At 49.7% G+C, this 15917-nt stretch overlaps 1 long non-coding RNA gene across 1 annotated transcript in view; it reads right to left on the bottom strand.

The window, feature by feature from the left end:
* The window catches only part of LOC121133034, a 112942-nt gene extending 101171 nt beyond the window's left edge, over positions 1–11771 (bottom strand). Inside the window, exon 1 of the long non-coding RNA XR_005869773.1 lies at positions 11702–11771. This is a non-coding gene — a long non-coding RNA (uncharacterized LOC121133034). The remainder of the gene's footprint in view (positions 1–11701) is intronic.
* Between the last annotated feature and the right edge of the window lie 4146 nt (positions 11772–15917).

Genomic DNA, 15917 nt, shown 5'->3' with positions numbered 1-15917 from the left:
TGAGCCCACAGGTTCCTGGAGTATAACCTCTCTTGAGCTTAGAGCTCTTACTCCAGAAGGACGCCACGGTATGTTAGCAAGGGTTACATAAACTCACACAATTGCAGTCTGCCCTTGTAACCAAGTAATACCCTCCAACAATAACAAAATGCAGTGAGTGCACAGGCGTCTCCAGTCGTTTCTCGGGATCTTGCCCCAGCTTTCCTCAAAACTGCAGGGTGACTTTCTGAGTTAACAGCCTGGGGTCACTTGGACAGTGAAATGTGCCTAGGGTATCATGTCACCACCACGTCCCTAACAAAGAAACAAATACTCCACAGCTATCATTGGGAAGATCACTAAAGACACTGGAGACCAGGTTTGCCATCTGAAATCCCAAACGATCTTTTTGGGGTTTGTGGTGTTGGGGACTGAACCCAAGGCCACACTATGCACATGCTCTCCTGCTGAGTAGCACCCCAGCTCTAACCTTGTATTTGTAAAAATCTCTCATCTTGAAAAACATCCTGCAAAATGGTATGAAATGACTAACTAGGACACTGGTTCATTAAGGCAAAGAAGTCCTTGTTGCACATGGCTCATTAGATAATTACAAAGATGGGTGGCCCTGGTTCCTCTTCCAGAATTAAATTAGCAGCAGGAAAAAAATCTCAACTTTGAACTCACTAAAAGTGGGGGCAAGAAGGGCTTTGGGCATACTTTCCCATGAAAATAAAGGGAAGATACTAAACACATTCACAGTAATGTTCCACAAAGCAAAAGAATAAGGTATGAAGTTCAGAGGACAAATTCAAAAAAGGGCTATGAATGACCTTTAAAAATGTTTTACTCCTTCCTATCAAACTTGAGCATTTTCAGTCAAGAAATGCTTCTGACAGAGTTTATATATAACAAAATTCTGAAAAGGTTAAAAAAGAAAGCAAAGTTAAAGTTAACTAACCCAGATGGAAAGTTCTCCAAGCTTTTAAAGCATGGGCAGTATCTGCAATAGATGTGTACCACGATACGTGACCAGCAAGCAGGACAACCGTCAGTGGCCTTGACCACAGACAGATAGATAAGCAGCCGGGTGTAGTTGTGGACAAAGAGATTCCTTACTGGCAAGAATTCCCCCAAAAATAGGACACAAGCACTCAAGGTTACAGGCCACGTTCAAGTTGTAAAAAGGAAGACCTGGGATAGTTGTTTATTATGTGTGTGTACAAGAAGTAACAGAACTTAAGCTAAGCTGGCTCCCTGACACTACACTCCCTCAGTGGTTAAAACACCATCACTGGAAAGGCTCTAGAAGCCTTTAGAAGTCTGGCCTGAGAAGCCACCTCCTCCTGGAAGCCAAAAGAGCAGCAGAAATCTTCCAAATCCTGGTAGATGACCTTTCAGGGATGCAAGATTCCGCTTCAACTGCCAGGACTCTGCAAATGACACAGTATGTGGAGGGCACCCTGGGGACCCACCCCAACTCCAGGAGGAGGGAGAGGGCCAGAGATACATATTCAAGCAAGAAGTGGGAAAAATTATAGTGCTATCACAATTCCTTTTGTGACAGAGCCTGTATTAAATAGTATAAAATTGTGGGAAAAAACTACAAAGTTCAAAGAGCTAAATTAGGAATGTGAATAATCCTAATGACAAACATAATTAAGTGCTCTCACCATAGCAGTAATTAAACTCATTTAAGGAATTCTGGATTCCCTCACCTTGGTCCCTACATCCAGACCCCTCTCTCCATTATCAGTCATGTGCTGTGAGGGTCTGCAACCTACCACTGTACAAATAGAATCCATTTGGCATCTGAGAGCCAGGAAGTCCTTCTCCATCCAAACTCTCCCCAAGGAACAGAAAGGGAAGAGCGTGCTTTTCCTGGGGCCCCAGAGCTAATGAGAATGGCAGGAATCAAGCAGCCACAAATCACTGTCAAAAGGATGGTCAATATTACATCTCAATGTTCAAACTAAGATCAACTGCAACTCAGGAAGAGAGGCGACAGGCAAAACAAGAGTGTGTACAGGCAGAATCCTGAGGATGCACAGGGCAGCTCTGGTCAACCGGCACTCATGGGAGATGCTGCATGCCTAGCTGGGACAGAAGCAGAGTTCTCACAGGTTAGCCTAAGCGAACTGCAAGAAAGATGCACCCAAAGAGAGTTCTTCATTAAAAGTCAAGAAAAAATAGTAACTGTCCATAGCAGTTTAACTCTAAAGCATAGGAAGATTTGTTGTTGATGCTGCTGCTGGTGGTGTGTACATGTGTGTACAAATATGTAAGTGTATGTATAGGCATGTTCCTAGGCCAGAGGTCAGTCTTGGGTGTCCTTCCTGAGGTACTTCACCTTGGGTTTTGTTTTTGGGAGATAGATCTTTCACCAGGACCTGAGACTCACTGATTAAGTAGACTGACCAGCCAGCAAGGATCTACCCCAGTACTAAGATGAGAAAACTGTTCCATGATGCCTTCCACATGGATTTGGGGGTCATGCCCTCATGCAAAGCATTTTACCAACCGAGTTATCAACCCCCCAACCCCAGGAGGGTTTTAAAGCTCCAGAGCAGTGGTTCTCAACCTTCCTAATGTGGTGACCCTTAAATGCAGTTTCTCACGTGGTAGTGAACCCACCCATAAGATTACTTTCATTGCTACTTCAATTTATGTTGCCACTGTTATGAATCATGGTGTAAACGTTTTCTGATGTTCTGTAAATGTTTCTGATGTTTTCTGTGAAAGGGCCATTTGACCTCCCCAAAGGGGTTGAGGCCCACTGCTCTAGGGTAAGAAGGAAAAGGGACACTCAGGGAAGGACCAGGAGAAGGTATCCTACAGCAGCCCATGACAAGTGACTCTCTGGGGCCTGGCACTGTTGGCCTGCCAACCTCAGCAATTAAAACTGTGTCATGGATTTACCTGCCAAGAGGTAACTGTGCGTAGTGATTTGTGCGTCTAATTCTTGCACTTGGGAGACTGACTCAGGAGGGCTGCTGCTGAGTTTGAAGGTGGGTTGGGCTATGTGAGTGAGTTCCAGGGACTCCTGGGCTACAGTGTGAGACCCTGTGCCAAAATATAAAATCTAAAGAGTCAATTGCAAAGAACGTGTTCAGGTGTTTGAGTCAGTAGTAACTCCACCCCCTTCATCAAACACAAGGAAAAAAGGCTCTAGACCTCAGAAGCATCTTTTCAAAAACAGGTTCAAACCCAAAGCCCTATCTATGAAAGTCTAAAACCCAACTGTGTAAGTTTCAGTATTTTCTAAGGACAGTTACAAAACACAGGGTTTCAAGATAAAACTAAACCTCGTGCGAAGGAGCCAGTCTGGAGGTGGCAGCCAGCTGTGACCCACAAGAATCCATCAGACGCACTCACGAAGAAGTGGCAGGCCTGTTTTCCAGAAACCTGACTTAAGCAAGTTAACTTAAAGCCATCTAAAAATGTAAGCACTGGCTCCAAGGAAAACTTTGGAAAGGGTCTGACGTGAGTTAAAAGAGTACATGGTGACAGTCACACAAAATAAGGCTCACAACCATTTTCTAACAGACGGTTCAGTGCTGCTATAATTGGTTTTGCTAATTAGCCTTCTTAATGTTCTAAAATCTTAGAAGATCTCATCGCCACCACCAGCCCCCCCCCTCCTCACAGGCCCCACTTGATTTCCCTCTGAGATAAGGTCTCACAGACTTCCCTGGGCATCACTTTGCTGTCCAATGAATCCCCTCGTGCAGAGCAGGCTGTGAAGTCTTAGCTCAGGCCACTTCAGACTTCGAATCGCCTGATTATTTGGAATACCTCCAAAGTCCTTGCCCTGTTAGAATCCACATCAGAGTGCTCCCCGGCACCCCGAGAACACTCCTCTGGCTGCTCTAAGAGAAGTCTCTGTTATCCCGACCCCTTGCTACTGATTTGAGCCCCACAGGCCTCTCATTTACAAGCCTCAGTGCTGCTCCCTGTGCCCACAGCTGTGAACTGTGGACTGATGGTGCTGGCTTCCCATGTGTCTGCACATACAACATGGGGACTGATGGTGCTGGCTTCCCATGTGTCTGCACATACAACATGGGGACTGATGGTGCTGGCTTCCCATGTGTCTGCACATACAACATGGGGACTGAGAGTGCTCTGACTTCCCATGTGTCTGCACATACAACATGGGGACTGATGGTGCTGGCTTCCCATGTGTCTGCACATACAACATGGGGACTGAGAGTGCTCTGACTTCCCATGTGTCTGCACATACAACATGGGGACTGATGGTGCTGGCTTCCCATGTGTCTGCACATACAACATGGGGACTGAGAGTGCTCTGACTTCCCATGTGTCTGCACATACAACATGGGGACTGATGGTGCTGGCTTCCCATGTGTCTGCACATACAACATGGGGACTGACGGTGCTGACTTCCCATGTGTCAGAGCACCGTGTACTCATGTCCGTCCTTAAGTCAGCTGTTCTCAGAGGACTTCTGTGTTACAGCTATCGCTGTCCAGAACAGACCCAAAGCTATGGGACTTCACCTGGGAAAAATATCTGCGTGTCATAGACCTACTTTCTTCAGTGAGCTCCCAATACTGCTGCAACTACCACTCCACAGTTCTATTTTTTTTTTTTTTTTTTTTTTGGTTTTACGAGACAGGGTTTCTCTGTTTTGGAGGCTGTCAGTCCAGCCTGGCCTCGAACTCACAGAGATCCCCCTGCCTCTGCCTCCCGAGTGCTGGGATTAAAGGCGTGCGCCACCAACGCCCGGCCCGCAGTTCTATTTTAAAAGCCAATTTGCAGGGCTGGTGAGACGGCTCAGAGGTTAAGAGTTGGTTGCTCTTCAGGACCCAGACTCAACTTCCAGCACCCACTTGTTAGCTATAATAATGAGATCTGCTGCCCTCTTCTGGCATGCAGGCAGAACACTGTATACATAGTAAATAAACCTTAAAAAAGAAGTCAATTTGCAGCCTGGAGAGGACTCTGTGGTTAAGAGCGCTGCCTGCCCCTCCAGAAGATAAAAGTCCAATTCCCAGCACCCACATGGCAGTTCACAACCAACTGTAACTCCAGTTGCAGGGCACCGGCTGGCTTCTGATGCCCTCTTCTGGCTTCCTTAGGAATTGCATGTACATGGTATACTGATGCACGCAGGAAAAATATCCATACACATTAAAAAAACAACAAAAACAAGAAAGGCGACTGGTTAGTATTTAGTACGTCAAAGTTAAATCATCAGCTTACAGCTTCATCATTTACCATCAGAAATATTTTAATAGACAGATCTAAGTAGCCCTGGCTGTCCTGTAACTGGATATGTAGACCAGGCTGGTCTTGAACTCAGTGACCGCCCTGCCTCTGCCTCCCAAGTGCGCATGAGTGCGTGCGTGCGTGTTAACAGTGAAAGTAGAGAAAAGTTACCTAATTTAATGTGTGGTCCTCTGAAGATCATGACAGGCAATCCTGGGCATCTTGAGTATACATTACTGACCTTACCCTAGGCCTACTTAGGCTGAAGGCCTGGGAAGCCAAACATACATGTTCTAACAAGGCCTCTGCACTGAGAACCATGGGCCCAATGCAAATAACTCCATAAAGAACTGAAGCCAATCACCTCGTCCTATTCATTTTTGTGATCCTCTGCCAGGATTGGTCTCTGCAAACACACCCATCTTCCTTAAATTCTTATACCAACTTAGTGACCATGGTCACTCACTGTAAGCAGTTCTCAGGAGGCTCAAAGCGACTCTTTAGCGCTATACCTGAATCCAATTGGTCCTATGTGCTCTCACAGACAAACACATCTTGATTTTTGCATTGTCAATCTAACAGCATCACCAGACACTTAGATACGGGCAAATATAAACTGTTCTAAGTAATTTATATTGAATACCTAAAAAGCAGCCTACACATGACTGACCTCTAACACGTCAACTAACACAGGCTTCCTTTCATGTGTTTAGTTAGGCTCACTTCTGTTGCTATCAGTAATGTTTGCTTCTGTCTTATTAAGGTTATGTTTTGGTTTTGTTTCTAAGGCAACAGTAGGAATTACTGGAACACTTGGTTACAGGTCTGAGAAGCTTCCATTTATTTATTTACGTGTTGTTATTTGTACCCCATCAGCCAGGCATGGTGGCACACACCTTTGATCCCGAAGGGATCCCCCTTGGGAGGCAGAGGAAGGCCAGTCTGTCTGCATAGTGAGATCCAGAACAGCCAGGGCTACATGGTCCGACCCGGTCTTAAAAAAACAATAACAACAAAAATCACTCCAGAATTATTGAAATCTAACCACTAAGAACAGACAGAAATTCCGTGAGAAGGTTGCCCCCTCCCCAGTTCCCAGTCCCCCTTGGGAGAGTTCTCTATGGCTTTTGATTTTGTTCTGAGTGACAGCTTAGTGTTTCCAATTGTGTTGAGCTTATTCTAGAGGAAAACTAGCTTTCCCTGGGGGACATAGAGTGGGGTGGGGCAGAAAGACAGGCTGACATCAGGAGCTCTATGGGGTAGAGTGGGCTCATCTGATACACAAGACAGGAGTGGACTGTGTACCAAACACCAGCATGTACTTCATCGCATCAACATCGTCAGCACAGAACCTAACTCATTTAAGAGAACGCCAAGTTTTCACCCTCAAGGGCTTGTTCGAAACATGTTGGGCGTGTCCTATGCAGTTTTCATGTATTTCCTAGTAGTTAAACACTTGCTCCTGCCTCTACCTTAAATAGTCTCCTGGAGAAGTTTCTCACTTGGTGTTACGATGACACTGAAGGGTCTATATGAGATAGAGTCGTTCCTGTTCCGATACTCAAGTTGTTTTCTCAATGTCACTCCACGCTTGGGGTCATATTTCTGGTCGTCTTTTTTAGAATTATTAGCAAATTTTTTTAACTTCATGAGCCAAATTAGCTAACTAACGCTCTTCGATGCGCGGGTTTTATTTTCTTTACGGCAAGTACAGGGACAGTCATTAACACAACTGAAGTGCAAACTTCCTTTGCCCTGTGTATATTCTTCCCAGCGCCCTTCTGACCTGTACACCACACCTTGTGACTTTTTAATCTGTCATCAAATAAGGGTGACAGCTCCTGCTCTGAATCCTACGGGAAAGAATCAAGGTCACTCTTAACCAGAATGCCTCAGAAGAACTGTGACGTCAGAGTCCCTGTCCTCAGCCTGTCCTCCCACTCCTTAACATTCTCTCTGGGGCTGAAATGGCATGACCACTAGCCTACTCAACAAACATCTGAGTGCTTCTGATGTCAAACACTGTGCTAAGCACTGGAGACGTAACCATCAGCAAGACAAATACTGCCGGGTTCTTACAACACACGGAAAAACAAAAACAAAACCGATTCAACTTGTGAGGTGTTCATTTTGGCTTATGCACCTATTGCTCCTATCCATTTATAAATAATTACTCATTATTATAGCTATTCCCTACATCTCCACTCTGCTCCTACAAGGGAGAGACCACATAAAGCACAAGGAAAGCTTACATAACAGCACAGATGTTCTGCAGATGAGGACCTCACCCAGGTCAGAAAAAAAATGTCACCAGCCAGTACCTATAATCTAGGCATGAGGAGCATGTGTGCCGATGCTCTAGAGTCATCAACATTTTCCTTTTAAAGGTACCCTACCTTAGCCTAAATGTTTGCTCATTACATGTTAGATTCAGAGAGAAGCAGCCCTCCGCGATGTCCCTTACTGTAGCCACTAGGGGCTATCTACATTTGGATTTACTTGAGGTGCAGTTCCTGTGTCATACAAGCCACATTTAAGATGTAAACCACTTGAGGGCCTCAATCAGGTACCAGACTGCAGATCGCGGCCTCAGAAATCGCTTTCGTCATCTCAGAAAGCCCTGCAGGGCAGAGGGGCTCTCACACATCTCTCTACGTTAGATCAGAAAATTACGGCGTAATGAAATGGGATGAAGCATCTGTGTCCTACCAGAGCACATAAAAGCATGTCTGCTGGTAATGGGGCCATTTCTTTCTCCCCAAATAAGGGTGTAAGCGGGAACAGCAGCAGGCTGCCCTCCCAGCAGCTATCAGTGAGAAAAACCACTGTCTGAGGGGCCGGGGGAAAAGAGCAGCACTGGAAAACAAGTGAAAATCACGGTGTGTCACGACCATCTTCTCTATCCCATTTACAAGTCTGTGTTAGTGCTACCGTGTTCTCTGTTTCCCACAAAAGTGTGTGCTGTTCATCTGACAGCTCAGAGCACAGACATAAGGCCGCTGCAAAATGGAAGTGCGTCAGGGAGGCAACGCAATACAAGAGAATTTAATGGCGGCCACCGCAAAGAATTTAGTGTCACTACGGGCCACACTGATACACTGATTAAAAAAAAAATCATTCCTTAACTTTGAAGAGAACAATTTTTTGTTAAAAATCTCCAACGTCACAAATACGGTAAGCAAAATGAGCCAAGGATGTGCACAAGACATAATATGCTACATTAAAAAAAAAAGTTGGGGGCTGGAGAGATGGCTCAGCAGTTAAGAGTATTGGCTCCTCCTCCAAAGGTCCCAAGTTCAATTCCCAGCACCTACATGGTGGCTCACAACAGTCTTTTACTAGTGATGTGGGATCCGATGCCTTCTTCTGGTGTACCAATATATACATGCAGACAAAACACCCATTTACATAAATTAGTCAATTCACTTTTAAGAAAAAGTTCTTGAAAAGACAACAGAGAAAGTTCCTGAAGGAGGTACTATAGAACAAACAAGTCCTCTATGGCAAGGACCCCCTACACCAGCGGTTCTCAACCTATAGATTGTGACCTTTTGGGGGGGGTCAACCAACCCTTCAGGGGGTTGATAAGACCATCGGAAAACACAAATAATATTTACATTATGATTCATAACAGCAGCATAATTAGTTATGATGTAGCAACAAAAATAATTTTAAGGTTGGGGTGTCACTACATATGAGGAACTGTATTACGAGATCGAAGCATTAGGAAGGTTGAGAACCGCTGCATCTAAATGGCCTGACAATGCTTAAGAAAAACGTGCCACTCATGGTGGTGACACCAGGATAGACAAGAGAAGGAACAAAACCGGAGAACCATTTATCCCAAAGCAGCGAAGCTCCTGTTCATGTTGCGTTGGCCTGGGTGGGGTCTTCAAGCTCAGCTCACCAAACTGCAGAAAACGTGAACATTAACCTCGAAACCTTGATCTCTATTATACTTACCCAATGTCCACCACGCAGCAAATGTTATTCGGTGGCAATCATTAGTGCAAATTCATAGTTCATTAGGACACAAAAGACAACGATAACTCAAATGGTCACATGATTATCGGAATTAGAACTCCGTGCTTAGGGAGAAGCTTCAGTTTACTGTTATTAGTTATCTCTTTAGCTATCAGCAAGCATATTTCCCAAACACGTACCGGAACCCCCACACATCGCAATGTTCCCATCAAGTTTATATAACAAAAAACAATCAAACCAAGGGGACTTCTGTAAAAAGCAAAGCTTCTATACCCCAAAATGCATGCGCTCCCTCCAAAATTTTCACGCAGAACTTCTCAGACACTATACCCCACGGGGCACTTTGGACCACATCCAAACCGTGACCACCAGGGCATCCTTAACCATGAACATGGATGGAACTCAGATGCATCTTCCGGACTCTTCTTCAGTTTACACGTATGTTCAACAACAGCAAACATGAAAATACTCCCGGGGATCCACCTGTTAACTTCAAATTGCTAACAGCCTCTGGCTTCCCCCACAATAACCTAGACTAGGTAGCCTGAAGGCCTTAAAATGAATTTACCAAAAGGTTTCTCCCTTCAGACCAGATAAAAGCTTCAACAGTAGAAATACATGTACATAAACTCAGGCCCTCAGGCTAACATGTGATCCCGAGCTGTCCACAAAGGTCAAGCAGCCCCAAGTCATGACTCCAAGCATGCACTCCGGGATCTGCCCACCCTGGACACCAGTCAGGGAAGGGACTCCTCACACTACTGCCCGAACCTCGCGGCTTCCATTTCCCCGTGAGTAAAACTGTTACCTCTCCAGGTTACAGCCATGTTTGCGCAGTCATCCTGTCTGGCATCTCGAGGCCCCACTTAGTGACAGACCGACATGTTAACTATCGGGGCTCTTTTTCACTCTTTGCTGCGTAAATACGGATGATTCAACAACTACCCGGTCTATCAAGCTGGCTAGCCATCAGTTTTCATTCCTACTGCGTCACAACGACTGGAGGAGGAGGAGGCGAAGAAAACGGCCCTCTCTCCTAACTCGATTTGGATTTCAGGTACCGGGATCAATTTTAAAGGTCTCGGATTGATTATTATACCGTGCAGCCTGGATGAAGAGCCAGATGTCGATACTTCTGAGTCCATGATAACACACCTGTGAGGTCCGTCCGATCCCGCGGCTGGTCCTCCAGCCCGGGGGTGGGGTGGGGGACACAGCTGCCTCCCCTCGCAGGGATGCCGTGACGACGATCCCAAATCCTGCGGCTCCACGGGAGCACCCGCGACAGGCCAGCCCCGCGAGACTGCACCTCCACGTCGTTTTGGGATTGTGCGGGGGGGCGCGCCCCCTTCCTGAGCCCTCCCCCGCGTCCGGGCCGCCAGCGCCCAGCCCCCTCGCGGCCGCGGCACGTGACTCGACACGCGCCAGCTGCACGCGGGCTCCATCAAAACAAAAACAGAGGAGGCGGGACGGGCGGGCGGGGCGCGCGCGCGCTCCCGCTCCCGCTCGCCACCGCGGCTCGCCCGCCACGCTCGCGCGCCTCCGCCAGGCCGGGGGCGGGAGGGCAGAGGGCGCCACCCTGTTTACCGCCGGGCTCGGGCCCTGCGCCGGAAACGGTCTCCCGGGAGCGGGCGCGTGAGTGCGCACCCACCCGCGGCGAGGCCCTGCGTGGGCGGCGGGCGGCCTCGGCGGCTGCGTGTCACCCCCGTCACGACTTCAGCTACGCACTTCGCCCCCGGCCTTCGGCTCGCGCGCCGCTGCGGACCCCCCCCTCACGTGGCCGCCTCCTCCCAGACACGCTGTGTCGTTCCCCCCCGGCCCCCAGCGACCTGTCGTCGCGGACCCCGGCGCTGTCCCCACCCCGGTCTCGGACGTCACCCTCCTCGGACCACCCAACCCACACCTTCCGCCCCGGGCGCGCGCGGTAGCGCGGGGGGGGGGGCTAGATGGCTCCAAGCTGTCAGAAGCCTACAGGGTGCCACATGACGAAGCTCGCCCTCGTCCTCGCCACTCACGCAGCAGCCTGGCTGCGAGCTGAAACAGACATATTGGGGGGGGGAGCCGTCTTGATTTTTCTCTATTGATTTTAAACAACCCCCCTCCCATACAGAAGCATTAGACCCAGCTCTACCTACGCAGTCGCTTTGCCTCCCCGCGGTCTCCTACCAAATCCAAGCGCCCACCCCGCACACCTGCTAGATAACCTGCCCTCTGGAAACCCGGAGCCCCACCCATCCCACCTGCGGGGGGTGGGGGACGACCTGTGTTCCGAAGCGGGGGCAGAGGTGGAGGCGACACGGTCATGGGTAGTCACGGGAAGAGGGGGGCAACGTGCGCCCCTTGCCCTCCCACTCCTCATCTCCAGAGCAAGGGACGCATCCTGCTTCCCTCCGCCCAAATAACAGCCGAAGTCAGAAAAGCTCCGGTTTCCTAGGGGCTGCCTCTTCCCCACCCCCCGACGGCCAAGACGCCGCATCCCCCCCAACCGCACGCCCCCGGCCCTTACTTCTTGTTGACAGCAGAGGTGGGGGGCGTGGGAGCCAAGCGTGAGTTGCCTCCAGGTTCGGGATGTTGGTCTCCGCTGAGTGAAGAGGTGGGATCTCGAAATGGAAACAGTCCTCCTCCCCCCCGCCGGTCCCTCCCCTCCTCCTCCTCCTCCTCGTCTGTTTACCTCAAGTTTGAATTTTATCTGCGCAACATTAGCTGGAATGCGGACATTGAAAAAAAAAAAAGCCACTCGCTCTCAGCCCGGCAGCAGCTCCGGAGGAGCCATGTGGCATCAAGCCACCGCAAAAGGGGAAAAAAAAGTGCTCTTAGCAACACAAACATGGCGAAATAGCTGCGACATGCCCGTATCACGCAGCAGCCCTACCTTCTTCCTCTCGGCCGCCGAGCATCGTGGCCGGCAGCCGCGAGCCCCTTGCGGGGGGCGACCAGGGGCCCCGGGGGAGTGCGAGGGTGGACGTCCACAGAGGCCGCCGGGAAAACGGCTCGGGGGACGCGCCGACCCATCATCTGCGTCTCGGGGAGTGCGGGGACCTTTTTCACCCCCGAAGGTGGGAGTCGAGCCCCACACCCGCGTCCCCGAGCCCCTCTGGGCCCGCTGCCCCCACCCCGCAGAACTTACCGGTGGTCTCGACATGACGCCGCTCTGCTTTCCTCTCCGGCTCCTTCCTCCGGAGCGAGGAGAAAACGATGCGCACGTAGATTCCGGGAGCGTAATCTTCTAGAATTTTCCCAGGATGGTCGCGGAGGGCGATGGAGACTCAGAGACAGGTGCGGGGCTGCCGGTTAAAAGTTGCTCTGCGCACGGTGGGCTCCAGGGTCCCCGAGGCGGGCCGAGGACCCCCGCTCCCTGCCCCCCGGCGTCGCCCACTCGTCACGCCAAGCTGCTGCGTGCGCTCGGCTGCAAGGGAGGTGGCGTAGTTTCTTTTTCTCCCACCTCTTCTCACTCACTTGTTTTTGTAGCCGTGGGCTCTCCTAATGCTTTGCTCTCCACAATGTTGTTTCATTATATCATGTCCATCATGTGACACCGGAGAGGCCTCTCTATGGAAACTTAAAGGGGCTCCCACGTGACTGCAGCAGCAACAACAGCAGCGAGACCGGCGGCGGCGGCGGCCGCAGCGTCTGTACCACCACCCACCGGGCGCCCCTCGCAGCATCCCGAAGGGGTTTGTGGCGCTGCAGAAGCCCAGATAAGGGGAGCCGCTGCATCCGGGAGCTGTGGCGTCGGTGCGTGCGTGGAGCCCGTGCTCATTACACAGCAAACGGAACAGGAGCGTCCTTAAATCCTTTCCTGCAGTCACCAAACCCACGCTCTGTTAAAATGACATTTCGTGGTTCCTACTTTATTTTCTCCCAAGAGCTGTGAGAACCTCTCAGGCCTGATTAAATTCTACAAAGTCAAAAAGAAAAAAACCAGATTTGCCCCCTCAGTGAGCTCACTCGCAGATCGCTGGTAGAACAGAAATGCCCCCAAACAACAACAAATAGAATCAGGCATTTGGTCCATAATTCCCATCACCACCAGTTTCGGAGCTTTCTGGAATTACATTCCTCCGGTAACTGTTGATGATGCTCTCAAGAGGAAAATGCAAGGCAGTTTTTCTCTTCCGCAGCTGTATCAGGGCTTTGTTGCTGACAGCAGTAAAAACTTGTTTGTATCAGGAAGTGAGGTATGAAGCTATGACCTGTAAGGTACAGACAAAACCAAAGTGGCAGTTTGGGTACTACTTTTCTGACCACATTCTTTCAAATGGTGACAAGATGACTGCTGTAAAATGCGTGTTTGGTTGGAAGTAGGGTGATCAGGAAAACATGCTTATCCCTTAATCATACTGTACATGCTACACATTACAAATTATGTATGTATGTATATATGTGTGTATATGTATGTGTGTATATGTATGTATGTATGAATACAAAGCAAGCAAGTGCACTTTCATGTTATTGAAAACCCACTGCTAGCATTTATGTACTAACGTTTAAAGGCTTATTCGAGCCCAGTAATGTATGGAAACTAACAGTTTGAAGTACTTAATCTTACTGATTTGCAGTCTTGGTGTGTGGGGGGGGGATGTTTTACTTTGAATTGCAATTCCCTGTCTCAAAATTTTTATGGATCATGGAAATATTATCCTATAATGTAAAATAAATTGCCATTTCTCTGTTAGCTCATGCTTTTCATTTCTGTAAGGAAAACTATATGAGCGGAATTATGAAAAAGAAAAAAGCCAACTCGGGAACTTGAAGCGTGCGCTGGGAGATGGTGCACCTTCTGGTCTGGCCTGGCCTTGGACAGTCTTTCCACCTCACCGGTTACGATGAGCGATCGCAGTTCACCCCTTCAAATTCTATCAGCCACCATCCTTTTGGCCTTCCAACTTCACATCTAATTCATCCTTTACCCCTCTTTTGTCTGAACCTTCCCTTGGCTTCTGTGCCCAGCTCAGGCCTTCCCAAATACTTAACCCCCCCGCCCCGCCCCCAGCAGCAGCTGGTTCTCTTCTCAGCAACTCTGCCTCCTTACCTCTCTTTGACCTCCTGTAATCTCCACAGCCTGGCCCTTGACTTCACGGACTCTTCTTGCCTTCCTTCACCTCAAATGTCCTGCCCTTTCTTGGGGTCTCCTTTCCCCCTCCTCTCTGGTCCCATCCCTTCTGCTGGCAAGCCCCAGCATTCCTCCACGGCTCGGCCTGGTCAGCTTGAACTCATCTTGTTGACTTGCCCTGGGCAGGAAGGGACTGTATGGTGCAAAGTGGGGCCAAAACTACCCCTGGAGTAGACCCCTGCCTTGCCCCCTCCGCCCCTCCCAAGCCCTGGTTGCGGCGCTTCCTGGGCGGATGGTTTGGACTTGCTGCGGCAGCTGCGGTTCTGCTGTGTCATGCAAGAAGGAGGCGGCGGCGGCGGCGGCCGGAGCTGGAGGGGGAGGAGGGGAGGAACCTGATCCTCGGTAGCGAAGGGCTGGAGGCAAACACCGAGCTCCCCCCTGAGCGGCCCGGGAGCAGGGAGGGCTCTGCTACCCCGAGGGGCCCTCCCCGCGGGGCAGAGGGTAAGTTGGGCGACGCAGGTGGTCGCCTTGGGAAGGGAGCGCGCTAGGGGGTTAGGTGGGGCTGCGGGAGCAGTAAGGAGCCACTGGGCCCCAAGGAGTCAAATGTCAGCTAACAGAGACCCAGGCCATAGAAAAGATGGCCAGCCAGTTGCAGCAAGAACAAGTATTTGACTAACGCCAGACAGTTGTCCCAGATCACACGGTGGGTGGGTGGAGTTGTCGATCCCGAACTCAGGACCCATATAGAGAGACAATGAATGATTCAGGGTTGCAGGAACTTCATCCCAGCAGCCCTGGCGCTGTAGGACACCCTTGAATAGCAAAGGCTAACACACCCCAGGTTCCTCTAGCCTTTCTGGATTTTCTGGGTTGTCTTCTTCAAATCTAGGGAAAAGGGTGGGAAACTGGTCCAACCTCACTTTAGCCAGGAAGAAAGCAGAACCCGCTCTTGGCTAGTGGCCTTGGACAAGCAGCCTCTGGTGCAATTAAACAATCAATAGGAAAAAGCTTCACTCTGCCCCCTCCCCAAGCTCCTCCAACCAAGGTAATTCATGGGGCTTAAAGGAGAAAGAAATGTGGTGTGGTTTGCCTTGTTCAAGCCTTTAGTCAGTCTTGCCACCACAGAAACGACCACCTGTATACTCCAGGGTTCACCCTGACGTCAGAGGGGTGCTTCGGAGAGACACAGCAATACTGCACCATGTTCCAAGAGGAGACCACCTTAAACTCCCGACAATTTCGCCTCCATTGCCACAACACCGCCCCCACTCCACCCCCCCGGGGGGGCAGGGGAATCGGAAACCTAGACTTGAGAGCAGTGAACTGTAGAGACAGGCTGGGCACCAAGGAACATTTTTCACCTGCCTACAATTATCAGGACAGCTATATCATCATCATCATCATCATCATCACCATCATCCCTTTCCATGTCACTCCCGGAAATCTCAAGAAGCGCTTTCTGAAACATTTTCATGTCAGTCATACGTCTCTCGAAGGAAGGGGTTCAGGGGATTATCGGAAAGGCTAAGGACTGTCTCAAAAGCACATGCGGTTGCTAGGGAACTCAAGCTCGTCCCCGCTCTCTAATCGCCAGTGTGGTAGAGGGAAATCAAACTGCTCCGGGTGTTATTAAAATGAATGGCATTTGGTTAAAGGCTTCTTTGCTTAT

Source organism: Mesocricetus auratus, unplaced genomic scaffold (genome assembly GCF_017639785.1).
Source record: "Mesocricetus auratus isolate SY011 unplaced genomic scaffold, BCM_Maur_2.0 Super-Scaffold_100019, whole genome shotgun sequence".
NCBI lineage: Eukaryota > Metazoa > Chordata > Mammalia > Rodentia > Cricetidae > Mesocricetus > Mesocricetus auratus.
Note: the sequence above shows the minus strand (reverse complement) of the source record. Positions and strands in the feature narration are given on the sequence as shown.